General features: G+C 43.8%; 1 long non-coding RNA gene across 1 annotated transcript; it reads right to left on the reverse strand.

Annotated features, from left to right (window-relative positions):
• Positions 1-2,412: 2,412 nt before the first annotated feature.
• On the reverse strand, positions 2,413-2,790 carry LOC141025398 (uncharacterized). The gene is made up of 2 exons (XR_012186876.1): positions 2,706-2,790; positions 2,413-2,597 (listed from the first exon to the last, which is right to left on the reverse strand). It is a non-coding gene; the product is annotated as an uncharacterized lncRNA (long non-coding RNA).
• Positions 2,791-10,196: the final 7,406 nt, after the last annotated feature.

The following is a 10,196-nucleotide window of genomic DNA, read 5'->3' on the forward strand; positions in this document are numbered from 1 at the left end:
AAACTATAGGTGCGCTTACCGACAGGAATCGGGGCTGACAGATGGACATGAGCAACATATTCCAGGATTCTTCCTCCAGCAGGAAACTGGAATACTTGATAATGAGGTGGATCTCCGAGAGGATAAATGCTACGCCACATATCGCCAAGGAGGGTGGCAAAGCTGAGCGGTGCAGGAGTGGGACTGAACTCAATGGGAACGACACCGGGAGCTATGGGGAGGGCACTGAACTCATGGAAGTTGACCGCCATCTACGCATGAAACAGGGGTTAGGGTAACCGAAATAAGTCTATATGCAGCAAACAAATGCAACAACCAAATGCAGGAAGCAAGGGTAACAACCAGAACCTATGCTACCGTTTTCTAACGTTCCAGTGGACTAGGACACTCTACAGCCAAACCTGCTCTGATACCAAGCCTGTGGCACCCCGACTCAGAGAAACCGGAACACCCCGTATTCCAGCCCAGAGATTGAGGCAAAGTCTTCTGGAATACGACACTGCTTAGCATAGAACAAACCAGCTTTTTATTATTACAAGAATATGAATACAAGGTCTCCGATATTACAATGAATAACATCGGCATGGCGACACTACGCCATCCTCAGTTGCTCTATGCAAGCAGCATAACAAGTTGAGGCAGCGGAACAACTACTGGCAGCGGAACAACGAACGGCGATGATGGACTCCAATCCGTAGGGACTCTGGCTGGAACGTTTATCCTAGCTCGCGAACACAGGACCACACCAAGCAAGCAAGAAATCCAGGAACGACCTACAAACTGGCATGACACGCCAGGTCAGTACATTGAATGTACTTGCAAGCTCACAATAAACCAAAAGCATTCAAGATGAACAACAGCATGGAAATTACAGGTTAAGCAGGAATTATCATGAGATCATTAGAATAACATGGCATGAACAACATGAACATGATACAGGTAGAACAATATGAGCATGGCATGAACATATAATCATGACGGCACTATCATGCAACATGATGATACTATATGCACCACTTATTCTGCTCGGGTTACCTCGTAACCATCACATACATCTCTTACCAACCTCGGACATCACACGATCATCTCAAGATCAAATCAAGCTTGGTATAAACAATACCGTAGTAATCATTAAATGATCACAAGGAGCTTGACCTTTACCCATGATTCTCGCACAACATCACGAATATCCAACAACTCAGTATCCTCGATACCACGGTGATCATTCACGGATCACAAACGGAACCATTCTGGGCTCAACAGGTTACCTCGTAACCAAACGGTGATCATTCACGGATCACATACGGAACCACTCTGGGCTCAATGGGTTACCTCGTAACCAAACAGTGATCATTCACGGATCACATAACCAACTAATCTCATCATCGAACCAGGGTTGTTATTACGCACATTATTATTATTATTATTGTTGACCATAGTGTGACCAACACGAACTAGGCCCTTATCCGTGAGCACGGCTATCGATAGATTTAATACACACTCTGTAGAGGTTAGCACACTGTACCCACACCACGAAACCCATGGCCTCGCACTCCCATTCGGGTGGACCAACGACGTTCCGACAAAACCATCCTACTGCCATGAACTCTCCCGGTCACTCCGACCAACTCCCCTCTGGGCTAGGTCATGGGTGGCCCCGTGCCTACAAAAGGCACCAACAGCCACCGTCGTGGCAAAACGGCCACCATCATGGCAAAATGGTCCCAAACGGGGACAATCCGGATATAACAACAATGAGCACACAAGGTTATGTCTGCTTACCGGGCCAGGGTACCGCACGCCCATAACCTTCCCTCATTGGAGGCACCGGCGAGAGGCAGGACAATAGACCTGGTTAGGACCTTCCCATAAAGGCAAGCGTGGTTGCACTGGTCAGCTCGATATGGTGGCACCATGACTCAGCCAACAGTTGTTCAAGTTCAATTTAATCCGGTTAAACTTGAATGCAAATATGCTGAGCCATGATAAAATAACATGATGCAAATTACAATGCATGAACATGATATCAACATAAGCACGGAGGTGCAACATAACTATTAACCATATCAACAATGAACCATATCCAACTGAGCATGGCATACTGACTAGCATGAACATCACAAGTACATACTTCTCAGAAACATAGCATGACCACTAGCATCAACAATAAATATCATGCAAGAACATATCAACAATGCAATCATTCAAGCATTTAACCAACTGGATGCAATGGAACATGCATAACAACGGTACTCGGGACAGACGGCAATCATACACCGAAGACCATCACCAACATCAACATGTACTACTAGCAAGCATAAGCATATGAAAGGAATACTAGCACCTAGCAGGGTATGATAACCAGGTGCATAACAACATAGCAAGAAAGTAAGCACTAACCCAGAAGCATTACCGAAACAACGATAACCATATTTTAAACAAGCAAACATTTAATAAATATTCAAGTTGAAAACCATGGCTAGTGCATGACTATCATGCAAGTGGGTATTGTGGCTTGCCTGGGGTGACGGAGACTCCGGGAAGAAGTGCGGTGAAGCCGCGGAACGAAACGCCGGACGGTTCTCTCTCGGAGGAGGCTGATTAGTGGCAAGGGCAAAAGGGTCATTTTCACTATGAGAACACCTAGTGAAAATGTTACCAAAAGATAGAGCTCGACGATACGAAGAAGTGAGCGGTGGTTTCACCTCAATCGGAGTTACGGTTGCAGAGTTATGAGGTGTGGAAGAAGAAGGACCAATCTGTGAATATTTTCATCACCAACGGGTCCCTGAGTGGATAAGGCAGAGGCGCATATCAGAAAATACGCTTTCTGAGCAGGGAAAACTCATTCCTGGCCGTAGTAGAAGTAAATACGTTTTCTGGGGCCAAAAACGCATTTCAGCAAAAGAAGGAAAAGAATACGCTTTCGTCAAATGAAAATGTACTCCAGGAAAACCCGTTTCCAGTTACGTGACGTGGCAGTGGCGGGGTCAACGGATAGAGGATGACATGCGGGGCCCACCTTATCCTTCTCTCTCCTTCCCTTGTCTTCTTCTTCCTCCCGTGCCTGGCCACGACAGAAAGTCGAGGAGGAGGACAGGGGCGCTGCCGGCGCTGGCCCCACCGACTCCGGCCGCTCCAGGCCAAGGCGAGGGCACCGGCGGTTTTAGGGTGGCGCGCCGCACCCGTTCAGAGAGGAAACGGACGCCGGGGAGGAGTGGAGAGGAGGGGAGGCCGCGGCGACGGAGGCGGACAGAGAGGCGGCGGTGGTGATGATTTCCGGTGATGCAGGGCGCTCCGGTGAGAGATGAGGGAGTGGGGCGGCTCTACTGGATGAGGGGAACGCGGTGGTGGAGTCAGGAGGGAGTGGGAGAGCTCGGGACGGCCCGACGAGCTGGAGGCCGAACGGCGGAGGCGGTGGCCGGACTCGGGGCACGCGGCCATGGGCTCTCCGGGGATGAACGAGTGGGTGGGGCGACGCGAGAGGATGCGGGGAAGCTAGTGGACAGCTCTGGAGGAGAGGAGAGGGGCTAGGTTCGTTGGAACCGAGGCGGCCATGGCGATCTCCGGTGAAAAGAAGAGCGGGCCGAGGACTCTGGTGGGCTAGGGAGGCAAATGCGGAGTGGATGAGCTGCGGGAGGGCTCGGGGCACTCTTATATAGCCGAGGGGAGGGCTCAAGAGCAACGCTAGCGAGCTTGTGCAGTGCCCTAATGGTGGACAGAGGCTGGGCATGGCACGGGCATGGCGTTTGCGACGCATTTAAAGCGAACCACGACGAGGCAGCGACGCAGGGAGATGCAGTCGATCACGGGGAAGCTCATGGACAAGGTTGGACGTCGAGATGAGGAGGGAGGAGACGAGCACAGGGGCGGGAAGACTCCAGAGCACGCAATTAGGCATGACATCAGCGTGATCACCACGCGCACTAGAGCAAACACCTCGTTTTGGCCGGACAGGCCATGTCCAGTAGATAGACCATCGTGCCCTTAGTCAAAATGAGGAAATAAATCGGTCCAGGGGCAAAGAAGAGATTTGCACTTAGCTCCAAAGTAAGTCAGTAGGAAGGTGTTTGTAACTTGTTGTGGTTACGAGGTAAATAATTTGTCTGGTGATGATCACTCACTAAGGTGATGTTGATCACCAAAAATCAGACTAATAGAAGGAGTTTAGATGAGGGTTGCTGTAGAAACCACTATAATGGCCAGAATTGAACATTATGAAGTGGCACTCACATACTTGATTGTCATGAGCTGAAATTTGGTGGAGGTGGGTTATTTGATGATATGAAGCTTGCTGTAGAAGTTTCATGCCATTTGAAAATACCAAAGTGGCACTTGCTTCACAAAGCTTCATTCTGGACAGAAACTTGGAAAAATTGCACAGGGCAAATGGTGTAATGGATTGAGCAAAATTTTGGTGGAGGGAGTTTATCTGGATTGAAGAATGCCCTGGAAAATTTTTAGCTTAAATGAAGGAATATAAAATATAGTTGCTTCACAAACTAAAAATCTGACCAGAAACTAAGATTTGGATCTGGGCTCACGTAGATGAGTTATATGAGCTCAAATTTGGTGGAGAGTCATGATTTGATCATATAAAGGACCTTGCAAAATTTCAACTCATTTGGATATGCCTAGAATATAGCTCCTTCACAAAGTTCCTTCTTGGACAGAAACTTTGGAAAATTGCTGAAAAATATTTACTAGGAAAATTGAGTTGAATTCTGGCATGGGCCAATGATATGGACAGGAAAAGGTGCCCAAGAAGTTTGCGGTCAATCAAGCAAATATAATTAGCACTTCCTTTGCAAAGTTTCATTTAGGGCAGAATAGGAAAAGAATTATTGGATGATTATTTTTGAACATGGCAATGAAATATTTTGCCATATTTGAGGAAGATATGACCCAAACAATTTATGAGAATTATTTGGGAATTTTGGGAGTGATATAAATATAGGTTGCTTCACAACCTAGGGTTTAAAGGGTTATTCCTTTATCAGAAAAGGAATATTCCCAACAAAAGAATATCAGGATTAGGTCAAGGATGGAAATGACATCATCTTGGGATGATGATGAGGGTGACAAGCCACTATAAAACCTAGGAAGACGTGATCTTCCCAAGTTTCAGAACCACATAGCCATGGAAAAGCAAATCAAATCAGAAATCCAAGAAAATCAAAGGAAAAAGAACTGGGCAAAAATCCAGGCTGTTACAATGTTTGAATAAAATACTTAAGATCTGAAATTCTTAAATGAGAGAGAGTCTTCACATAGCTAATTAATTATTTGTCTAGTCATTGATCTTCACTTATATCTTTTTAGAGTAGTTTGTCATTTACTCTTGTGCTTCACTTATATCTTTTTAGAGCACAACGGTGGTTTTATTTTGAAGAAATTGATGAACTCTCATGCTTCGCTTATACTCCCTCCGTCCCACAATATAAGAGCATTTTTTTACACTACACTAGTGTAAAAAACGCTGTTATATTATGGGACGGAGGGAGTATCATTTTGAGAGTCTTAAAATAGTATGCCAATTTTCTTAGGTTATGAATTTAGTCCTAATATGATGGGTATTCAAGAGGGATATAATAAAAACTTTCATGAAGATCATTGAATATATGAGAAGTTTGATTCCACACATTTGTTTTGAGATATAAAGATGGTGATATTAGAGTCATGCTAGTGAGTAATTGTGGTTGTTTAGTACGAATATTTGCGTTAAGGTTTGTGATTCCCGTAGCATGAACATATGGTCTCTCGTTATGTGATGAAGTTAGAGCAGAATTTATCCTTGATTGTCTTCCTTTGTGTGGAGGTCGAGACACTACTGCAGGATGGTCCAAATGCGACAGTCCAATTAGAGACCCTTCGACGAAACTGTGTGCGATGGATCAATCACAAACGATGATGTAATAAAACCGTCAAAGAAGATGAAAAACGTTTGCGATGGCAGTGGCATCAAACATGGTTCAGAATAGAGTTGCGTGTGCGATGCGTGGCAAACGGTTAATCCAGCAGAACTGTTTGCGATGAGGCAGAACAACAGAAATGGGCGGCTAGATGAGGGTGTGTGTGCGATATATGACATATAGTTCACTAGGATGAACTGTGTGCGATTAGGCAACACAATAGAAACAGTCAGCCAGATCAAGGTGTGTGCGATGGAGGGCATACAGTTCAGTCGGATGAACTTTTTGAGATGAGCCAAGACAATAGAAACAGTTCAATTGAACAAGATGTGTGTGGTACACGGCAAACAGGTTCGTAATCAGAAATGTGTGCGAAGACCAATATAACACAGACGATTGCTACTAATGAGCCGTGTGATTTGCTCTGTCTACGATTGCTGCTAACACCGTGTCGGGCGGGACGCGAGTAGAGCACGCCGTGGCCTGATGTCTACTACGCAACCTTCTTCTTGTATACTCGTGTTGGGCCTCCAAGCGCGGAGTTTTGTAGGACAGTAGCAAATTTCCCTCAAGTGGATGACCTAAGGTTTATCAATCCATGGGAGGCGTAGGATGAAGATGGTCTCTCTCAAACAACCCTGCAACCAAATAACAAAGAGTCTCTTGTGTCCCCAACACACCCAATACAATGGTAAATTGTATAGGTGCACTAGTTCGGCAAAGAGATCGTGATACAAGTGTAATATGGATGGTAGATATAGGTTTTTGTAATCTGAAAATATAAAAACAGCAAGGTAACTAGTAACGAAAGTGAGCAAAAACGGTATTGTATTGCAATGCTTGAAAACATGGCCTAGGGTTCATACTTTCACTAGTGCAAAGTCTCTCAACAATGATAACATAATTAAATCATATGGCAATCCAACAACGTGCGGTAAAAGTCACTCCAAAGTTCCTATCGCGAAGAACATAAGATGAAATTGCTTGTAGGGTACGAAACCACCTCAAAGTTATGCTTTCCGATCAATCCATTGAGCTATTCCTATAAGTGTCACAAACAACCGTAGAGTTCGTAGTAAAATAACACCATATGACACACATCAATCAACCCTAATGTCAGCTAGATACCCCAATGTCACCACAAGTATCCATGGGTCAATTATATGATATGCACCAAACAACTTCAGATTCATAATATTCAATCCAACATAAAGAACCTCAAAGAGTGCCCCAAGATTCCTACCAGAGAAACAAGGATGAAAACATGCATCAACCCCTATGCATAGATTACCCCAATGTCACCTCGGGAATCCGCGAGTTGAGTGCCAAAACATACATCAAGTGAATCAATAGAATACCCCATTGTCACCACGGGTATCCCACAAAAGACATACGTCAAGTGTTCTCAAATCCATAATAGTATTCAATCCGATAATACTGAAACCTCAAAGGTAAAACTCAATTCATCAAAAGAAGGTAGAGGGGGAGAAACGCCATATGATCCAACTATAATAACAAAGCTCGCGGTACATCAAGATCGTGCCATATCAAGAACACGAGAAAGAGATCACACACATAGCTACTGGTACATACCCTCAGCCCCGAGGGTGAACTACTCCCTCCTCGTCATGGAGACGGCCAGGATGATGAAGATGGCCACCGGTGATGGTTTTCCCCTTCGGTAGGGTGCCAGAACGGGCTCCTGATTGGTTTTTCATGGTTACAGAGGTTTGTGGCGGCGGAACTCTCGATCTAGGTTTCTTTCTGGGGGTTTCGGGATTTATAAAAAAAATTGGCGTCGGTTTCACGTCAGGGGGCTCCACGAGGCAGAGGCAAGACAGGGGGTGCGCCCTCCACCCTTGTTGCTTCCTCGTGAAGCTTCTGGCCCAACTCCGATGCTCCGTGGGCTTCTTCTGGTCCATAAAAAATCACCATAAAGTTTCAACTCGTTTGGACTCCATTTGATATTCCTTTTCTGCGAAACTCAAAAACAAGGAAAAAACGAAAACTGGCACTGGGCTCTAGGTTAATAGGTTAGTCCCAAAAATAATATAAAATAGCATATACAACATCCAAAACAGATAATATAATAGCATGAAACAATCAAAAATTATAGATACGTTGGAGACGTATCAAGCATCCCCAAGCTTAACTCCTGCTCGTCCTCGAGTAGGAAAATGATAAAAACATAAATTTATGTGGAATGCTACCTAACACATTTATCCATGTAATCTTCTTTATTGTGGCATGAATATTTAGATACATAAGATTCAAAACAAAATTTTAATATTGACATAAAAACAATAATACTTCAAGCATACTAATAAAGCAACCATGTCTTCTCAAAATAGCATGGCCAAAGAAATTTATCCCTACAAAATCATATAGTCTGGCTATGCTTCATCTTCATCACACAAAGTATCTAATCATGCACAACCCCGATGACAAGCCAAGCAATCGTTTCATACTTTTGATGTTCTCAGACTTTTTCAACTTTCACGCAATACATAAGCGTGAGCCATGGATATAGCACTACGGGTGGAATAGAATATGGTGGTTGTGAAGAAGACAAAAAGAAGGAGATAGTCTCACATCAACTAGGTGTATCAACGGGCTATGGAGATGCCCATCAATAGATATCAATGTGAGTGAGTAGGGATTGCCATGCAACGGATGCACTAGAGCTATAAGTGTATGAAAGCTCAAAAGAAACTAAGTGGGCGTGCATCCAACTCACTTGCTCACGAAGACCTAGGGCAATTTGAGGAAGCCCATCATTGTAATATACAAGCCAAGTTCTATATGAAAATTTCCCACTAGTATATGAAAGTGACAAAATAGGAGACTCTCTATCATGAAGATCATGGTGCTAGTTCGAAGCACAAGTGTGGTAAAAGGATAGTAGCATCGCCCTTCTCCCTTTTCTCTCATTTTTTTTATTTTGGGCTCTTTGGCCTCCTTTTTTTTCTCTTTTTTTGTATGGAGTCTCACCCCGACTTGTGGGGGAATCATAGTCTCCATCATCCTTTCCACAAATGGGATAATGCTCTAATAATGATGATCATCACACTTTTATTTACTTACAACTCAAGAATTACAACTCAATACTAGAACAAATATATGACTCTATATGAATGCCTCTGGCGGTGTACCGGGATGTGCAATGACTCAAGAGTGACATGTATAAAAAATATGAATGGTGGCTTTTCCACAAATAGGATGTCAACTACATGATCATGCAAAGCAATATGACAATGATGAAGAGTGTCATAGTAAACAGAACGGTGGAAGTTGCATGGCAATTGATGCTTGAAGCTACGTCGGTATTTCCCCAAAGAGGAAGGGATGATGCAGCACAACAGCGGTAGGTATTTCCCTCAGTGATGAAACCAAGGTTATCAAACCAGTAGGAGAACCAAGCAACACAACGTAAATAGCACCTTCACACAAATAACAAATACTCGCAACCCGACGTGTAGAAGGGGTTGTCAATCCCTTTCGGGTAGCGGCACCAGAAATTGGCAAACGTACGTGAGAGAGTACTAAATATTGATAGATCGAATGCCAAATAAAATAAAGTGCAGCAAGGTATTTTTGGTTTAATAGATCTGAAAAAAAGCAAAGGAAAATAGATCGCAAACGCAAACAATATGAGAAAGAGACCCGGAGGCCGTAGGTTTCACTAGTGGCTTCTCTCGAGAAAATAGCAAACGGTGGATAAAAAATTTACTGTTGGGCAATTAATAGAACTTCAAATAATCATGACGATATCCAGGCATTGATCATTATATAGGCATCACGTCCAAGATTAGTAGACTGACTCCTGCCTGCATCTACTACTATTACTCCACACATCGACCACTATCCAGCATGCATCTAGTGTATTAAGTTCATGGAGAAATGGAGTAATGCAATAAGAACGATGACATGATGTAGACAAGATCTATTTCTGTAGAAATAGACCCCATCGTTTTATCCCTAGTAGCAACAATACATACGTGTCGGTTCCCCTTCTGTCACTGGGATCAAGCACCGTAAGATCGAACCCACTACAAAGCACCTCTTCCCATTGCAAGATAAATAGATCAAGTTGGCCAAACAAAACCCAAATATCGGAGAATAAATACGAGGATATAAGCAATCATGCATATAAGAGATCAAGAAGACTCAAATAACTTTCATGGATATAAAAGGATAGATTTGATCATACACTCAAAGTTCATCCGATCCCAACAAACACACCGCAAAAAGAGTTACATCATATGGATCTCCAAGAGACCATTG

Source organism: Aegilops tauschii, chromosome 6 (genome assembly GCF_002575655.3).
Source record: "Aegilops tauschii subsp. strangulata cultivar AL8/78 chromosome 6, Aet v6.0, whole genome shotgun sequence".
Classification (NCBI taxonomy): Eukaryota; Viridiplantae; Streptophyta; class Magnoliopsida; order Poales; family Poaceae; genus Aegilops; species Aegilops tauschii.